We start from the raw sequence: 20,684 nt of genomic DNA on the forward strand, positions 1-20,684 counted from the left end.
AAAACCTGGTAGAGTCTATAGGTTTTTTCTGTGCAGTTTGAGCAAGCACTGGGTTTCATGGAAAATCATAAATGGTATTTACCAATATTTTCAGCATTAACACCTAAGTCATATTCCATTAAGGGAAAAACCATTTTTCTTATTTACCTAACAAAAATTTATTGAGCTTTTACTATTCCTAGGCTATAAGGACACAACAATGAAAAAGCCAAATATGGTCCCTGCCTTGATGGAACTTATGGTTCTGAACACTGTTCAAGATAGAAAAGAGAAAGGAGATGACTCTGACCTAGGAATGCCTTCTATATATATAGATATACATTTTTAAAATTTAAGATGTATTTAAAAAATAGTTTACTACTTTGAAACAAAAGTTATCAGCATGCACATTCTCTGACTAGGTGACCAAAAAGTAAATTTACAACCTTTCTAATTCCACTGACAGAAAGCAAAATCCATGAATATTCCATTAGGAGAAAAACAGGATTTTATTCTATATTCAAAAATTACCAGATAACATTTCTCTCAGACCGTCAAAACAAGGAAATTAGAGAGGCCTAGGGCTGTCCTGGAAGCCACCATGCCATGGGCAGCTTGCCTTTGGAATTTGGAATTTGTAGCTAAACTAGAGGCGATATGGAAGTAGCTCAGCCTGACCCAAATGAGAACCTTGGGTAAATTCCTCCTTCCCTTTTTATGCCTGTGATCCTTGGGCACCACCCAAATTGCAAGCTCTGGCTAGACATCAACAATCCAACAGTTATCTCAATGCCAATCCTCTCTTCCTCCCTTTTTTATCCAATTTCTTAACTCCTCCTCTCTCTCCCAACACTTCCACTGCACAGTCTGGAACTCTAACCATGGTAAATAAAGTCCACTTCTATGTGTCTACTTTTTCCCTGAACATTCACTCCATCTCCTGTTGCTAATTGAAAGGGAGTTCCCCACCTACAGCACTATGTCCCATAAAGCCATCTCAAGGCTGTATTCTCTTCCACAGCCTACATGCGGGGTGAAGGTGAGGGTTAGGGAGAGCTATGTCACCATTCACCTTATTCCCCCATTGCATTTTCGAAACCATGGTCACTGAACATTTTTAAGTACCATACAGTAAATATTTTAGGCTTTGTAGGATATACTGGCTCTTTTGCAACTACTTGCCTCTACTGTTGTAGCTTGAAAGCAGCTATCAACAATATGCAAACAAATAGATAATGGCTGTGTTCCAATAAAACTTTATTGACAAAACAGGCAGCAAGGCCAGACGTGACCATAAGGATGATCAATACACTGCCATGGCCTCACAGTGCCTTGACTTTCTCATTCCCAATGATTTTCACTCCACCTTTAATACCTTCAAACCAATTTGCCACTCTCCCTATAACTCTTATCATGCAGACTTTCCAACTCTTTGTTCCCCAATAAATCTGATCTTTAAGCTCACAACCCCTCCACTGCCTCCCTATTAGTTTGCCTCCACTGAGCCTCACTTTTCACTTACCCAGTCTGGATGCCATGGTCAGTCACTGCACTCTCTTATATCCTCAATCCCCTTGCTCCCTTTTTTTTCCACTGTACACTGTTCACTATCAAAACCATACACCATTTCTGAATAAATTTAATTACCAGCCTTCTCTGATCCTATGGCCAAATGGCTGAACACAGCTGGAGAACACTATCTGTCTGTGTTAGTCGCTCAGTCATGTCGACTCTTCGCAACCCCATGGACTGTAGCCCGCCAGGCTCCTCTGTCTGTGGAATTCTCCAGGCAAGACTACTGGAGTGGGTTGCCATTTTCTTCTCCAAGGGATCTTCCCAACCCAGGGATTGAATCTGGGTCTTCTGCATTTCAGGCAGATTCCTTACTATCTGAGCTACAAGGGAAACCCTGTACCACTATATATATTTGAGCCACTATGAACTCATAATTTTAAATCCAGCTGGGCCCTCACAATTTCTAGTCTATCCCTTTTAACAGTCTTCCTGTAACTCTCTATCACGTTTATATTAGGCAAGACAACATAATGCTGTAAAGAGACTGCAGGCTTAAAATCCAGACAGACTTGGATTTGATATCTGGATCCACCATTTACTAGCTGTATGGTCATGAACAAGTTATTTAAATTCTTTTTGTCTCAGTTTCCTCATGAGTAAAATGGGAAAAATAATACCTACTTTATATCTTAATAAGATTATGTATATAAAACAATTAACATACTGCCTGATACTCACAAATTGCTGAATAGATGAGAGCTATTAATAAGAGCTTATGGGATTTCCCTGGTGGTCCAGTGGTTAAGACGCCATGCTTCCACGACACGGGGCATGGGTTCAATCCCAGGTCAGGGAACTAATATCCTGCATGCCATATGGCATGGCCAAAAAATAGAATATAAAAATGCTTAAACATGACTTTTAAAAAAACAAAATGAGAGCTCCTGTTCAGTAGGTGACTATACCTCCTACTTTGATTTCTTCTCTCATTGTTAAAAAATAAGATCTTTTAAAAATTGTACTTGTTGATTTATTTCTTGTTTGTTCATAAAACTGACTGAAAATTTAAAAAAAAAAAAAAGACCATTAAGTGTTTCTTAACTGAGGTCCCCAAAAGGCAGAACAATGGTTTATGTGCTATTTGGCTGAATCATAAGAAAGTGCTGAAATTCAGCCATTCTGACAGACAGAAACCATAAGATTCAGCCTCATAAGTTATTAGAGAGCACTCCCAGGGAAGCTTCCCAGGTGGTGCTAGTGGTAAAGAATTTCCCTGCCAATACCTCCAGGAGATATAAGAGATGTGGGTTTAATCCCCAGGTCAGGAAGATCCCTGGAGGAGGGCATGTCAACACACTCCAGTATTCTTGCCTGGAGAATCCCATGGACAGAGAAGCCTGGTGGGCTACAGTGCATGGGGTCTCAAGAGTTGGACACAACTAAAGCAACTTAGCACAAAGGAATGAGAGTCAATATAAAGGTTTTCTTTGTCAAAAGTTTGCACCCCTGGGCTTCATTAACTCCTCCACATTTCCAGGTTCTTCCAAACTACACCATGCATGGGTGCCCCAAGCAGTCCCACCCTGTCTCAAGCCTCAGTGTCTGCAGGAAAAGTGCCAGGGCCCAGAGCTAAGAAGCTTCAGGGTTACACCTTGTCAGTGTGTCTGAGCCCATTGAGAGAATGGGCTGAAACAAAGCAATAGCCAAAGGCCCCTGAGACAATCAGGCCCAGAGGATCTGAACTGGTGAGGAAGAGGTAGCTGATAGGAGATGTGCCCAGTCTTGATTTCCTTTCACTGTTCAAACTTTCCTTTACCTGTAACCCACTCTTTATTTTGGCCAGAGGAAGGGACATGGCTATTGTCCACCCCTCCAGGTCCCCCAGCCTCCCCACCCACCCTGTGCTCAAATTTCCATCCCTCCTATCTCCTCCAGCCCACCTACCCTCGGGTTTTTTTTTTTTTTTACCTTCAACCCTCTCACTCCTCTGATCCATCCCCCTCTACCAATATACCTGCTTAGGGCTTTCCTTTCCTTTAAAGATCCTTCCTTTGCCTCGCACAGGCTTCTAGCCACTTCCTTTTTCTCTTTCTCTTCCTTCTCTGGAAAATACCTGAAACGAATAATCCAGATTTCCTCTGTCAACCTGCTTACTACATGCACTGATCTCATCACTACCCAAACACCTTCTCCGAGGCTGCCACTGACCTCTGTATGGCCATATCTGGTAGACACAATTCCAGCCACATCTATCTTGGTTTCTCTGTAACAGTTGGATCTGTGGATGCCTCCCTCCTTACTGAAACACATTCTCAGTCCAGTCACCACGCCACTGTTATTGGCCACTTCTATTGCTCTTCCTGGCCTTTTTCTCTCAGCCTCTATCCAGCCCTTAAGTGTTGGTATTCCCCAGAGTTCTTTTCTCCTTTTATCCCACACATTCTCCATGGAGGATATCACCCATTCCCTGGATTACAAGCACATATAGGTAACTTCCCAGCTTATCTCCAGCCAGACCTCTCCCTCTACACTCATTTTGGTGATGCCTGCCAAATAGCTGCCTATATCCACCAAACCACCATTGTTCCTGATAATCTTCCTGTCACTACTAAGGTCAGCTGAAGTATCTTGACCTGAGTAGAGGTACAGCCCAAGGAGCAACATCCTGCACACTCTGCAGCACAGGGCATGGAGGGGGCGGGGTGCAGACGAGGGATGACAAGGAGTAGTGACTCGCTCAATGTGGTTCCTTTAACATGCTCTATTGCTAAGTCACTTCAGTCGTGTCTGACTCTGTGCAACCCCATAGATGGCAGCCCACCAGGCTCCCCCGTCCCTGGGATTCTCCAGGCAAGAACACTGGCGTGGGTTACCATTTCCTTCTCCAATGCATGAAAGAGAAAGATGAAAGTGAAGTCACTCAGTCATGTCCGACTTAGTGACCCCATGGACTGCAGCCTACCAGGCTCCTCCATCCATGGGATTTTCCAGGCAAGAGTACTGGAGTGGGGTGCCATTGCCTTCTACCTACTACTTAATGCACTGTGGTGACCTGATTAGGGAGGAAGGCCAAAAGGGAGGGGATATATGAATATGTATGATTGATTCATTTTGCTGTACAGAGCCTGCCTGCCAATACAGGAGACTTAAGAGATACGGGTTCAGTCCCTGGGTTGGGAAGATCCCCTGGAGGAGGGCATAGCAACCCACTCCCGTATTCTTGCATGAAGAAAGAATCCCATGGACAGAGGAGCTTGGTGGGCTACAGCCCATGGGTTCACAAAGAGTTGGTCATGACTGAAGTGACTTAGCACAGCACAGAAACTAACACAACACTGTAAAGCAGCTATACGCCAATAAAAATTAATTTAAAAAGAAAAGAAAAAAAAAAAAACACATGCTCTATCTATTCCTACCAATAGGTACTAGGTGCTACATAAATATCATACTTACTATCATTGGCTTCCCAGGTAGCTCAGTGGCAAAAAATTCACCTACCAGTGCAGGAAATGCAGGAGACGTGGGTTCAATCTCCGGGTCAGGAAGATCCACTGGAGGAGGAAATGGAAACCCATTCTAATATTCTTGTCTGGGATATCCCGTAAACAGAGGAGCCTGGTGGGCTACAGTCCATGGGTCACAAAGAGTCAGACACAACTGAGCACACAGCACGTACTACATAAAATGCTTTGCCAATAATTAATATCAAAGTTTTAGTTCAGTTACTATTTTCTGAACTTCCCTTCCCAGCCTGACACACACCTTCCACCCCATTCTATCTCTCTTCAGTCTTCCATACAGAGATTTCAAATAGTCTTTGCCTGTAAGTATGTCTTGGAACTAGATACACACAGTTGAATCCCAGGTCATGGTTTTGGTACTTCCCAGTTAAAATTCTACTCTGCTCTGGCAATGTTCTGACCTAGGTGTTCTGGCCCAATGGTGGACACTCAAGAATATGTGCATGAAATGGGTGGTTAGGCAAGACGATGAAGGGCCTTGAATATCATATTATGAACTAGGGACTCAAATTTACAGAAAGTGGGGAGTCTGTGAAGTTTCTAAGCAGGAAAACAAGAGGATGAAAACAAAAGCCATGTTGTAGATTCTGGTAGAATGGGAGTAGTAGTAGAGAAAATTGACTTAGGAGGAAAACTGGAAGCATGGAAATCTATTAGGAGCATGTTTCAGGAATCCAGAAATGAGATAATCAGTCCAGCTCTGTCAACCTCACCTGCCTCATCTCTTCACATTTAATCCCTTGTCAAATCAAATCTAAATGGGGGAACCTTTAACCAGCATTGGAGGACCAATGGCCATATTTGGAATAAGTTCAGAACATCACAATGACCAGTAATGAAACTGATATCACTACAGGTCACTCTTGATGATCTAAATGTTCAAAAAGAGGTCCTTTGCCACTTCAACATAAGTGTCTAAAGGGTCCGCATTGCTTTGAGCACTAAAATTTGGGGTTATTTACTAGGGCACTGCCAATAATAAAAGGATGACTATTTCCTAGATTGCCCATTTCTTGTTTTGCAAATCGCCCTTCATTAGGCTCTTATTTTGGACTCGAATTACAAGATTTTTTTTTTTTCCAAAATCTTCTTTAAAGGCTCATATAGCTTTCACAGGTCTAGCCCTGGGGCGGGGAGAGAGGGTGTTAATTAGCTAAATCTCTAGATCTGACAAAAGCTTGTATCAAAACTGTGTGTAATGATCTTTGGCCTATCAACTCCAGCTTTAGTTACTTAAACAAGGAAAGAAATTGTACTCATTTGTCCCTATATATAACTTTCTCATTTGAATGCTACCACCGGAGCAACTGTAATAAAAATATAACATGTAGTGGTACAAAGCAAGAGTGATAGATAATCTCACAGCCCAAGATTATAAGCTTTTATGTTAACACTAACAGGGAAATCAATTCAATAAACTGAGTAAGACTGAAAACATGATTAGAATTAGGAAAGATACCCATAATACACCAAAACTAAATGGAACACATTTTTTTTTAACTTCAGCTGTAATGTATACACTATACAAAGTATCTAAAAGCCTAACAGACACTTTATATTAGCTACAATAAATTAGTATAAGATTCAGTTTAATAACACCTGGATATGGATAGAAATAATTTCAATTCAAATTTTGAAAACCTAAGATCAGCAAGCACATTTCCCAACACTGCACAACAGAGTAAAGCTGTGCCCAATCCAACAAAAGAATTTTCTAATCAAATGCTATTTAAAATAAAGAGTTACGAAAATGGAGTCTTGGATGATCAGAAAATCATTAAATTAATAGAAGATTAAAGAGCATATCAAAATCCAAAGCATGACCTATGATTTTTTTTTGTCCATGCTAATGCATATTATCAACTATTGGGCTGGCAAAAAAATTGCATGGATTCTTCCATAACATCAGATGGAACAATCCCAAATCAACTTTTTGGCCAAGCCAATAGTTTAAACTTTATTCTTCTTAAATGAAAGGGAAGGTGCATCTCTGAACACTGAGCCCTAGTGGAACTGTTTCTTATCAGTTTTATGAGATTTCTCCAAGATGGGCTGCATATAAATTTATCCTCCCTCTAAGAGGTCAGTGGTGTATTTTGATCTCAGGTTGCTGACATTGTTTTCAATGCTTGAAATTTTTAGGTCAACTAACTGATGTAACAAGGAGATCCAACCAATCCATTCTAAAAGAGATCAGTCCTGGGTGTTCATTGGAAGGACTGATGCTAAAGCTGAAACTCCAATACTCTGGCCACCTGATGCGAAGAGTTGACTCATTGGAAAAGACCCTGATGCTGGGAGGGATTGGGGGCAGGAGGAGAAGGGGACAACAGAGGATGAGATGGCTGGATGGCATCACTGACTTGATGGACATGAGTCTGGGTGAACTCCAGGAGTTGGTGATGAACAGGGAGGTCTGGCGTGCTGTGATTCATGGGGTCACAAAGAGTCGGACATAACTGAGCGACTGAACTGAACTGATGTAACAAGTAATTTGAGTGGTGGATAAACCATATACCTGTGTCTCATGGTAAGCAACTTTCCATTTCATGTGCTTGTGTCCTGTAAAAAAAAGAAACTCAGTCTTCTGACTTTCATTTTGGAGTGGCCAAAACAAAGTCAAAATAATAGGTGATGTAAGAATGGGCAAAGTAAGGTCAGATGTTTCTTAATGATTGTTTGATCTTTGTTTCTCATCAATTAAAAAAATGTACTGAGGGGCCAGACTATGCTTAGTGCTAGAAGTTGAGGGAAAAAAACACAGTCCCTTCTCCCATTTCCCCAGATGACTACAATACACAATAAGTGCCATAAGAAGTAAAAGTTACATTAGATTACACAATGGAAGTCACTGACTGCTATTTGAAGAATAACATGACATGCCATTGCAAAAACAAAAACTTTCAAGTACATCAATATACTCTATTAAAGGAACAAACGAAGGATGGTCATAGCAAACACTCACTTCCAACAACACAAGAGACGATTCTACACATGGACATCACTAGATGGTCAATACTGAAATCAGATTGATTATAGTCTTTGCAGCCTATAATCAAGCCTATAGCCAAACCTATAAGATGGGGAAGGTCTATCAGTCAGGAAAAATAAGACCTGGAGCTAACTGTGGCTCAGATCATCAGCTCTATATAGCAAAAATCAGGCTTGAAGAAAGCAGGGAAAACCACTAGGCTGGCCATTCAGGTATGACCTAAATCAAATCTGTTAAGATCATACAGTAGAGGTGACAAATAGTTTCAAGGGATTAGATCTGGTAGACAGAGTGCCTGAATAACTGTGGACAGAGGTTCATAACACTGTACAGGAGGCAGTGACCAAAACCATCCCAAAGAAAAAGAAATGAAGATGGCAAACTGGTTGTCTGAGGAGGCTTTACAAATAGCTGAGAAAAGAAGAGAAGCAAAAGGCAAGCAAAAAAGGGAAAGATATACCCAAATGAATGAATGCAGAGTTCTAGAGAATACCAAGGAGAGATAAGAAAGCCTTCCTAAGTGAACAATGCAAAGAAATGGAGGAAAACAATAGAATGGGGAAGACTAGAGATCTCTTCAAGAAAACTGGAGATATCAATTGGAGATATCCCACTGCTGGGCATACACACCGAGGAAACCAGAATCGAAAGGGACACATGTACCCCAATGTTCATCACAGCACTGTTTATAATAGCCAGGACATGGAAACAACCTAGATGTCCATCAGCAGATGAATGGATAAGAAAGCTGTGGTACATATACACAATGGAATATTATTCAGCCATTAAAAAGAATACATTTGAATCAGTTCTAATGAGGTGGATGAAACTGGAGCCTATTACACAGAGTGAAGTAAGCCAGAAAGAGAAACACCAATACAGTATACTAACACATATATATGGAATTTAGAAAGATGGTAATGATAACCCTGTATGCGAGACAGCAAAAGAGACACAGATGTATAGAACAGTCTTTTGGACTCTGTGGGAGAGGGTGAGGGTGGGATGATTTGGAATAGTATTAAACATGTATATTATCATATATGAAATGTATCACCAGTCCAGGTTCGATGCATGATACTGGATGCTTGGGGCTGGTGCACTGGGATGATCCAGAGGGATGGGATGGGGAGGGAGGTGGGAGGGGGGTTCAGGATGGGGAACACATGTACACCCGTGGTGGATTCATGTCAATGTATGGCAAAACCACTACAATATTATAATTAGCCTCCAATTAAAATAAATGAATTTATAAAAAATAATAAAAAATAAAAATGAAATATGTGTATAAAAAAAACATGTGGATGATTATTTTTCATATTTTTAAGTTGGAAAGGTCTTCCTAAACATGGCACAAAACATGAAGCCATAACATAAAATAATTATAAATGACCATCCGAAAATAAAGAAACCAATTTACAAGGGTAAAAGAACCACAAAATCAAAAATAAACTAGAACTTAAAGCCATAATATATAGATAATTCTTCTACTGAATAATCAAGGCAAATAATCCCATGTTAAAATGGGATTAAACACTTCTAGTTTCCAGTCAGGAACATAAGGAACTTGGAAGGCATCACTCCATTCTAAGTAAAATGCTGACCAAACTGAAAAATCAACAACTCTTTTAGATCCATCAGAGAAATGAGGTCACAGGCCAAACTGATGCCCCCAAATTAGAGACTAATAGGTGAATACAGAAAATCACAACTTACTGGGGCAAGAACCTATAAACAGAAACCTCCACAGGAACTACTGCCAGGGAATAAAAACCTGTATTATAACTGACAAATTGCTGGAGGCTAGTCTAAGTGTGGACTAGTCTAAGAGTTAAAAATCCAGAGGGGCCTGGTCATAGGGGAGTCCCCACACTTTGTGAGTTTTACTTCCAGGAACTTTAGCAGGTTCTCACAGTGAATATCTCAGAAAAATCCTCCAGGACTTAGGGAAGGAGGAGAAAAGTAACCATTTGAAATATACCAAGGTAACTCTGTTCTTCTTAACAAGGCCTGCCTTCAAAATAAACTATTTCACCAGCACATAGGGCTCTCCAGGTGGCACTGGTGGTAAAGAACCTGCCTGCCAATGCAGGAGATGCAAGAGACACAAGTCCAATCCCTGAGCTGGGAAGATCCCCTAGAGAAGGGAATGGCTACCCACTCCAGTATTTGTTCCTGGAAAATCCCATGGACAGAGAGCCTGGTGGGCTACAGTCCATGGGGTCACACAAAGTTGGACACAACTGAAGCAACTTAGCACCAGCACATAACTTACTGGAGTCTTTGATAATAAGAGTCTAACCAACCCAGAGGAAGGAAAACAATATGTATAGGTTTCATATACATATCAAACTAGGTTTCATACTAGCTTTTGTTAGATCTAGAGATATAGCTAATTAAAACCCTCTTTCTATGCTCCCCCCACCCCACCAGGGCTAGACCTGTGAAAGCTATATGAGCCTTTAAAGAGAATTTTGAAAAAAAAAAATCTTGTAATTTGATTCTAAAATGAGAGCATAATGAAGGGCAATTTGCAAAACAAGAAATGGGCAATCTAGGAAATAGTCATCCTTTTATTATTGGGCTTTGCTGGTGGCTGAGATGGTAAGTGTCTGCCTGCAATGTGTGAGACCCAGGTTCGATCCCTGGGTCGGGAAGACCCCCTGGAGAAGGAAATGGCTATCCACTCCAGCACTTTTACCTGGAAAATCCCATGGACAGAAGAGCCTGATAGGCTATACAGTCCATGGGGTCGCAAAGAGTTGGACATGACTGAGCGACTTCACTTTCACTTTATTATTGGCAGTGCCCTAGTAACTAACTCCAAATTTTAGTGCTCAAACCAATGTGACTCCAACCGACTCTAGACATCCTGTACCACTTTCTAGACATCCTATACCACTTAAGGGGGAACAAAACTGTGAAGCGCTTGTGAAGTTCACAGCCCACAATATAGGCTCACTAGAAGCCTGAGACCTAATCATAGTTCCATAGAACACTTGCCATCCCCCTACACCTACCACCATACCACTAAAAACCTATTAATCAGAGATTAATTATTTTGCTATTGGATAGTACTCATATTACCCATGAAGTGGTATAGTATTATTTGAAAGTGAACTTGGATTAGTTATAAAAGTATACTGCAAACTCTAGGATATATAAAGAAAACTATAAAAGAAAATATTTAAGAAAAATATAAAGAAAGTATAACTAATATGCTAAAAAAGAAGAGAAAACAGAATCATATAAAATTCTCAGAACCACAGAAGGCATATAAAACATAGGAGACAAAAACAAGGACAGGGAAAAAGAGAAAACATGAATAAATATGGTAGATATTAATCCAACTATATGAATAATCACCTTAAATATCAGTGTCTAAAGGCAAAATAATTAATAAAAGGCAGAAATTGTCAAAGGGAATAAAAAACAAGACCTAAGTATACGTTGTCTACAAGAAACCCAGTTTACATATAAAGATACATACAGGGAATTTCCCTGGTGGTCCAGTGGTTAGGAATCCACCTGCCAATGCAGAAGACACAGGTTCCGTCCCTGGTCTGGAAAGATCCCACATGCCATGGAGCAACTAAGCCTGTGTGCCCCAACTACTAAAGCCTGCATGCCTAGAGGCTGTGCTCTGCAACAAGAGAAGTCACTGCAATGAGACGCCTTCACACTGCAACTAGAGAGTAGCCCTCACTCACTGCAAGTAGAGAAAGCTCACATGCAGCAAGAAAACCCAGTGCAGGCAAAAAAATTAAAATAAAATCAATAATAATAAAAAGATACATATAGGTAAAAAGCCAAGGAACAAAGATGTACCATACATATCCAAATAATCATATGAAAATATGCTCAATACCATATATCTTAGAAGTGAAAGTGTTATGTCATGTCTCCTCTGTCCATGGGATTCTCTAGGCAAGAATACTAGAGTGAGTTGTCATTCCCTTCTCCAGGGGATTATCCCAAGCCAGGGATTGAACCCAGGCCTCCTGCATTACAGGCAGATTCTTTACCTATAGGCCACCAGGGAAGCCCATCATATATCTTCAGTTCAGTTCAGTTCAGTCACTAAGTCGTGTCCGACTCTTTACGACCCCATGTATCGCAGCATGCCAGGCCTCCCTGTCCATCACCAACTCCCGGAGTTCACTTGGGAACTGCAAATTAAAACAACAATGTGATTTCACTGTACACCTTTAGAATGGGTCAAAATCCAAAATACTGACAATACGAAATGCTGGATAGAACATGGAGCAATAAGAATTCTCATTCATTGCTGGTGGGAATGCAAAAGGCTATAGTACTTTGTAAAAGTTTTTGGCAGTTTCCTACAAAATTAAACATACTCTTACCATATGATCCAACAGTTGTGCTCCTTGGTATTTATCCAAAGGAGTCAAAAGCTTACACACACACAAACCTGCACACAGATGTTTATAGCTGCTTTGTTCATAATTGCCAAAACTTTTAAGTAACGAAGATATCCTTCAGTAGTTGAATGGATAAACTGTCATACATTCAGACAATGAAAAATTATTCACCACTTAAAAAAAAGATAACAAGCCATGAAAAGACGGATAAGCCTTAAATTCATTAAGTGAAAGCTTACCTGAAAAGGAAACATACTGTACCTTTCCAACTATGTGACATTCTGGAAAAGGCAAAATTATGGAGACAGTAAAAAGATCAGTGATTTCCAGGTGTTAGGGGAGAGAGTGGGACAAATAGTCAGAGCATGAACAATTTCTAAGGCAGTGAAACAGATATTCTGAATGACACTATAATGATGGATACATGTCATTATACATTTTGCCAAAAGCACAGAATGTACAACACCAAGAGTGAACCCAAATGTACTGAGAAACTATGAACTTTGGGTGATTATGAGGCATCAATATAAGCCCATCAGTTGTAACAAGTATGCCACTCTGGTTGGGGATGTTGACAGTGGAGGAGGCTGTGCATGTGTGGGAAAGTAGTTGAAACAGTAACAATATAGGGGAAATAGTAAATGAAGAGGGTATTGTGTAATAAGATCCTTGTGGTATTAATAGCAAGAAGGACAGAATAATTTGTTGACTTTATTTTTAAAAGTATATTTAAGTATGCATCATAAAATGTTGCAATATCTTAAAGAGACAAAAATATAATATACAGCTTTTAAACCAGAAGAAGAAATAAAGGGAACAAGGAAAACTTAATAATCCATCAGAAGGTTGGAAAGTGGAGGTGGAGGGAATAAAAGAAGCAAGAAAAAAACTGTTGGTAAGCAGAACCTAAACTAATTGAAATGAAGCAAGTTTCAAATATATATATATATATATATATATATATATATATATACACATATATATATGGATATGGATATATATGGAGAAGGCAATGGCGACCCACTCCAGTATTCTTGCCTGGAAAATCCCTGGTAGGCTGCAGTCCATGGGGTCGCTAAGAGTCGGGCATGACTGAGCAACTTCACTTTCACTTTTCACTTTCATGCACTGGAGAAGGAAATGGCAACCCTATCCAGTGTTCTTGCCTGGAGAATCCCAGGGACGGAGGAGCCTGGTGGGCTGCCATCTATGGGGTCGCACAGAGTTGGACACGACTGAAGCGACTTAGCAGCAGCAGCAGCATGGATATCTATTATATATATTATATACATATAATATATATATATAATTTATATATAAAACATAATACAATTCATATGAAGTTTTAAAAGCCCAGAAAACAATACTGCTTATTGTTTCTGGGTACCTAAATGATATATTCAAAATTTGTGATAGCAATTATCTCTATAAAAAAGAATGAAATCAAAAAAAAAAGAATGAAATCAAGAAAGGATAGATATATAGGGTCTCTCAACTCTTTACATTTTTATTTCTATTTTATAAATATTTTTAAATATTAAAACATAATATCAAGATTTTATGAAGGTGGGTGGTAGGTGCCCAGGCATTCATTACTGAATTATTTATTCTTGTCTTTATGTTAGAAACAATTCCTGCCTTAAAAAATAGGTTTAAAAAGAAGAGCAAGGCATAAAAAAACACATATGTAGAAAAAAAAACCTTATGGTTACAAAAGGGGGTAATAGCGGAGAGGAGAGAGAGAAATTAGGACTTTGGGAATAACATATACAGTCTTCCCAGGTGGCTCAGTGGTAGAGAATCTGCTTGCCAATTTAGGAGATGCAGGTTCAGTCTCTGAATCACTTTGCTGTATACCTGAAGCTAACACAACACTGTAAACCAACTATACTTCAATTTAAAAAAATGGTTTAAAAATCACTCATATGTATATATTTATGAATAATTAAAATAACATATGTTAGAAGAAGCATGCAAAAAATATATGCCTAACTCTTCAGAGTGTCTCTAGAGGAGAGGATTGCAACCTACTTTCACTATCTGTTATATATTGCAATTGTTTACTTTGTTTTACAATAAGCAGATATTACTACTGTAAGCAGTGGAAATTTTTTTTTAAGTAGAAACAATAAAAAAAAGTAATCAAGGGACTCTGAACACACCTTTAGTCTTCATTAGGAAAACTCTATGCAACAAGAATTAAAACAAAAGAAAAAGAATATTGCAGAAAATGCTGTTTTCAAGCAAGCCTTCTCTGAATGGAGTGTTATGCTACATTGTGCCGAAATGCTGGGAGAAACGATTAACAAATCAATGCAAAATGTAGATATTTTCGTGTACTCTTGCTCAGCAATTTCATTACTGCAATGGGCAAAAATGAAAGAATAAGATGTTATAAATTAGAGGAAAGGGATGCTTATGCCATCCTGTGACAGCTGGCCTGGAAGATTAGGCCATTCTTAGGCTGTAATTGGATAATGCTGGCTTGGGTGATTTGAAGTAGAAGGCTAATCTAGGGAGCTTACAGTGACAACAAAACTGTTAGATTGCTGGCATGGTAACAGGAAAAGAAAAAAAACAAAATGTAATGAGAGACTGGAATAGTCCTCTTGCCTGTCTTATGCCAGTGGCAAGTATCATTTACTAAACATTGGTTTGCAAGTATGCTCATATTAAAATACATATTGTATGTTTGCAAGGATAAAAACCTTAGCATAGATCATTAATGAATATATGGCTACATGCCTATTGTGTGTGAAGGCTAATTTTAAACATAAATCAGAGTTCTGAGATGTAAGCTATGTGAACATATTTTAAACAGAATATATATCATACATGACAGAAATTTAGAATAATTATACTCTTTCAGCATTATGCGGCAACATCATTGTGAATGTGTTTTATAAAGTGTACCCACAAGTGGGTACATTAATGGAAAAGGGGGATTGCCATAATCATAATTCATAATCCTATGGCTGAGATGGAAATGAGTCATATGCTAGTTGCTAGAAGACCAAAAAGGGAAAAAAAAAAATGCATCAAACAATGCAATGTTAAATATATAGGTTTTCAAGTAAGTACATTTCTCTTTTAAAAAATTTTTAAGCCTAGTGGCCAAAGTTTTTTTTTTTTTAATTTTTTTTTAATTTTTTTTAATTTTAAAATCTTTAATTCTTACATGTGTTCCCAAACATAAACCCCCCTCCCACCTCCCTCCCCATAACATCTCTGTGGGTCATCCCCATGCACCAGCCCCAAGCATGCTGTATCCTGCGTCAGACATAGACTAGCGATTCAATTCTTACATGATAGTATACATGATAGAATGCCATTCTCCCATATCATCCCACCCTCTCCCTCTCCCTCTGAGTCCAAAAGTCCGTTATAGACAGCTGCGTCTTTTTTCCTGTCTTGCATACAGGGTCGTCATTGCCATCTTTCTAAATTCCATATATATGTGTTAGTATACTGTATTGGTGTTTTTCTTTCTGGCTTACTTCACTCTGTATAATCGGCTCCAGTTTCGTCCATCTCATCAGAACTGATTCAAATGAATTCTTTTTAACGGCTGAGTAATACTCCATTGTGTATATGTACCACAGCTTTCTTATCCATTCATCTGCTGATGGACATCTAGGTTGTTTCCATGTCCTGGCTATTATAATCAGTGCTGCGATGAACATTGGGGTACATGTGTCTCTTTCAATTCTGGTTTCCTCGGTGTGTATGCCCAGCAGTGAGATTGCTGGGTCATAAGGGAGTTCTATTTGCAATTTTTTAAGGAATCTCCACACTGTTCTCCATAGTGGCTGTACTAGTTTGCATTCCCACCAACAGTGTAGGAGGGTTCCCTTTTCTCCACACCCTCTCCAGCATTTATTGCTTGCAGATTTTTGGATCGCAGCCATTCTGACTGGTGTGAAGTGGTACCTCATTGTGGTTTTGATTTGCATTTCTCTGATAATGAGTGATGTTGAGCATCTTTTCATGTGTTTGTTAGCCATCCGTATGTCTTCTTTGGAGAAATGTCTATTTAGTTCTTTGGCCCATTTTTTGATTGGGTCGTTTATTTTTCTGGAATTGAGCTGCATAAGTTGCTTGTATATTTTTGAGATTAGTTGTTTGTCAGTTGCTTCATTTGCTATTATTTTCTCCCATTCAGAAGGCTGTCTTTTCACCTTGCTGATATTTACCTTTGTTGTGCAGAAGCTTTTAATTTTAATTAGATCCCATTTGTTTATTTTTGCTTTTATTTCCAGAATTCCGGGAGGTGGATCATAGAGGATCCTGCTGTGATTTATGTCTGATAATTTTATATCAGCATTTCCCAAAAATAGATATGGCAACTATCCAAAATGGGCCCCTCAAAAAGGCCAGACAGAACAGGGTCCACAATGGACCTCTAAACACCATTTTTGATTCACCTAGAGGAAAAGTAGTCTCTGCCAACATCTTCCACCTCCTACAGGAATTGCCTCTAGGTCAAAAAGTGCTATGAACAAATGTTCATAACCTTTGGATATAGTTTTTCAGCTTCTAGAAAATTATTCTGCAGAATCCTGTAAGAGTACGAAGATGAATGTACAAGGATATTCGTTGCACTATTGTTCATGATTTGTGCAATAACTAAAAGTTGATACCAATCCAAATGTTCAACAATAGAGACATATTTAAATAAATCATTATATGTACACAACAAAATGCAATATATATATATGTGTGTGTGTGTTAATGACAGATTCATCAGTATCACCATGGGAAGATGTACATGGATATTAAGTGAAAAAAAGTATTCTGTAAAATGCTGTGTTGCACACTGCTATATATAAACATAGATAACTAATAAGGACCTACTGTATAGCATGGGAAACTTTACTCAATACTCTGTAATAAACTATATGGGAAAAGAATTGAAAAAAGAGTACATATATGTATAACTGACAGTGAAGAGGAACAAAAGAGCCTCTTGATGAGGGTGAAAGAGAGTGAAAAAGCTGTTTTGAAACTCAACATTAAAAAAAACAAGATCATGGCATGCAGTCCCATCACTTCATGGCAAACAAAAGGAGAAAAACTGGAAGAAGTGACAGATTTTATTTTCTTAGGCTCCAAAATCACTGTGGACTGTGACTACAGCCATGAAATTCAAAGATGCTTGCTCCTTGGAAGGAAAGTTATGACAAACTTAGACAACATACTAAAAAGCAGAGACATCACTTTGCCAACAAAGGTCTGTATGGTGAAAGCTATGGTTTTTCCAGTAGTCATATATGGATGTAAAAGTTGGACCATAAAGAACACTGAGCGCCGAAAAATAGATGCTTTCGAACTGTTGTGTTGGACAAGACTCTTGAGAGTCCCTGACCAAACCAATCAGTCGTAAAGGAAATCAGTCCTGAATATTCATTGGAAGGACTGATGCTGAAGCTGAAACTCCAATACTTTGGCCACCTGATGCGAAGAGCTGACTGACTGGAAAAGACACTGATACTGGGAAAGATTGAGGGCAGGAACAGAAGGGGACAACAGAAAATGAGATGGTTGGATGGCATGATCAACTCAATGGACATTAGTCTGAACAAACTCTGGGAGACAGTAAAGGATAGGGAAGCCTGGCATACTGCAGTTCATGGGGTTGCAAAGAGTCGGGCTGATTCACTTTGCTCTATACCTGAAACTAACACAATATTGTAAATCAACTATACTCTAATAAAAATTTTTAATGCTATGTTGAATATGATGCACTTTCAGTTGGTATCAGTGTCAGGAAAAAAAAATTAGAGGAATAAGCTGTAAACTAGTGACAAACTAGTGACAGTGGAAGCTAAAGAAGACTTTCACTTTTCAGTTTATGTATTTCTACAGCATTTGAATCTCACATAGTATACATATATTAATTTCATAATGAGAAAAAATGATTTTAAAATTATTTTTTAAGACACTTAGATTTTGCACACACACAAATACACACACACACACACAGAAACAGAACATTTTGACTGACTTAGGTCAAACTGGTCAAAAATAGATGTAGAAACAGGATAGGCTATACAGACTTGATTTTTCTCCTTAAGATGGTGTTATGCACTAAACTGTGTCCTGTCAGAACTAATATTTTGAAGCCCTAATCCCCAGTAATTCAAAATGAGACTATGTTTTGAGACAGGGCCTTTAAAGAGCTAATTAAGTTAAAATGAGGTCATTAGGGTAAGTACATCCTGTGTACTTGCTGTCTTTATAAGAAGATATTAGAACACAGACACAGAATGACCACATTAAGATACAGCCAGAAGGTGGCAGGAAAAGGGGATGACAGAGGATGAGATGGTTGGATGGCATCACCGACTTAATGGACATGAGTTGGAGCAAGCTCCGGGATATGGTGAAGGACAGGGAAGCCTGGCATGCTGCAGTCCATGGGGTTGCAAAGAGTCAGACACTGTGGCTGCTGCTAAGTCGCTTCAGTCATGTCTGACTATGTGCAAACCCATAGACAGCAGCCCACCAGGCTCCCCCGTCCCTGGGATTCTCCAGGCAAGAACACTGGAGTGGGTTGCCATTTCCTTCTCCAATGCATGAAAGTGAAAAGTGAAAGTGAAGTCGCTCAGTCGTGTCCGACTCTTAGCGACCCCATGGACTGCAGCCTACCAGGCTCCTCTGTCCATGGGCATTTCCCAGGCAAGAGTACTGGAGTGGGGTGCCATTGCCTTCTCCAGAGTCAGAGATTACTTAGCAACCAACATCAACAGAAGATGGCTATGTGCAAGCCAAGGAGAGATGCTCAGAAGAAACCAATCCTGCTGACCCTTGATCTTGAAATTCTTGATCTTCCAAATTTGCGAGAAAATAAATTCCTACTGTTTAAAATACCACCCAATAAGTCGTATTTTGTTGTGGCAGCCCCAGCTAATTAATACAGACAGTAAACTCATAAGGAAAATTGTAAAACCACTATAGATCTATATTTTGAATTTTACTTTATAACAACATGGATGACCCTTGAAAACATGCTAAGTGAAATAAAGTGAAAGTGAAGTCGCTCAGTATCCGACTCTTTGCAACCCCATGGACTGTAGCCTACCAGGCTTCTCTGTCCATGGGATTTTCCAGGCAACAGTACTGGAGTGGGTTGCCATTTCCTTCTCCAGAAGATCTTCCTGACCCAGGGTTTGAACCCAGGTCTCCCACATTGTAGCCAGACGCTTTACCATCTGCACCACCAGGGAAGCATCAGTCACAAAAGACCATATGTGTGACCATACTATATGATTCCATTTATATGAAATGTCCAGATTATGAAAATCTACACAGATAGAAAGAGATAAGTGACTGCCTAGGCCTGAGGGTCTTGGAGGGAAATTAGAAATGACTACTAATGGCCACAGAGTTTCTTCTGAGAATGTAGAATGTGTCCTAAAATGAATTGTGGTGCTGGGTGTAGATCTCTGTGAACATACTAAACCTACTAAAGTGTACACTTTAAATGGGTGAATTGTAATGCGAATTATATCATGAAAGACATTTTTAAAAGCCATTTTATAGAAATAAAGAGGAAAGTTACAAAATTGAAAACAGAGAAGCAACCACAGATGGATTAAGTAAAAAGAATTATTATACAGTAGTTTACTCAACTCTCTACAGATCAACTTGAAAACTTGGGTCAATGGCCTATTTCCTAGGAATCACCAAAATTAACTCTTTGAACAGAATGAAAACAAACCAATTACTATAAAAGAAATTGAAAATGTTGTCAAATGTATGAAGCCAAGAAATCTCAGATAAATTCTACCAAATCTACAAATACTGAATAACTCCAAGTTATTTCACCTGTTTAATAGCACAGAAAAGAATCCAAAATATCTTCTTCAAATTTTAAGAAAGCTTGAGCTCAATCTCACTTACAAATCTCAATGCAAAAAATACTATACAAAATACAAAAAAGAAAAATTAGCCCATTGAAAGAGTAACACACCAGTGAACAAGATGATTTACTTCTGCGGGGGGGGGGCAGATTTTTTTTTAATGTTAGGAAATCCATCAATATGATTCACTATGTTAACAGATCAAGGGAGAAAAAGAATATGATCATTTTCATACATGCTGAAAACGCATTTGACAAAATTCAACATCCACTGCTGATTTAAAATATTCTTAATAAACTAGGGATAAGTATATGTTTACTTAACATTATGGTATTACAGAGAGAATTAGTTTTTAAGAAAGCTTCACCTTCAGCGTTAGTCCTTCCAATGAATGTTCAGGATTGCTTTCCGTTCTTATTTGATCTCCTTGAAG

This window comes from Budorcas taxicolor, chromosome X (genome assembly GCF_023091745.1).
Source record: "Budorcas taxicolor isolate Tak-1 chromosome X, Takin1.1, whole genome shotgun sequence".
Taxonomy (NCBI): Eukaryota; Metazoa; Chordata; class Mammalia; order Artiodactyla; family Bovidae; genus Budorcas; species Budorcas taxicolor.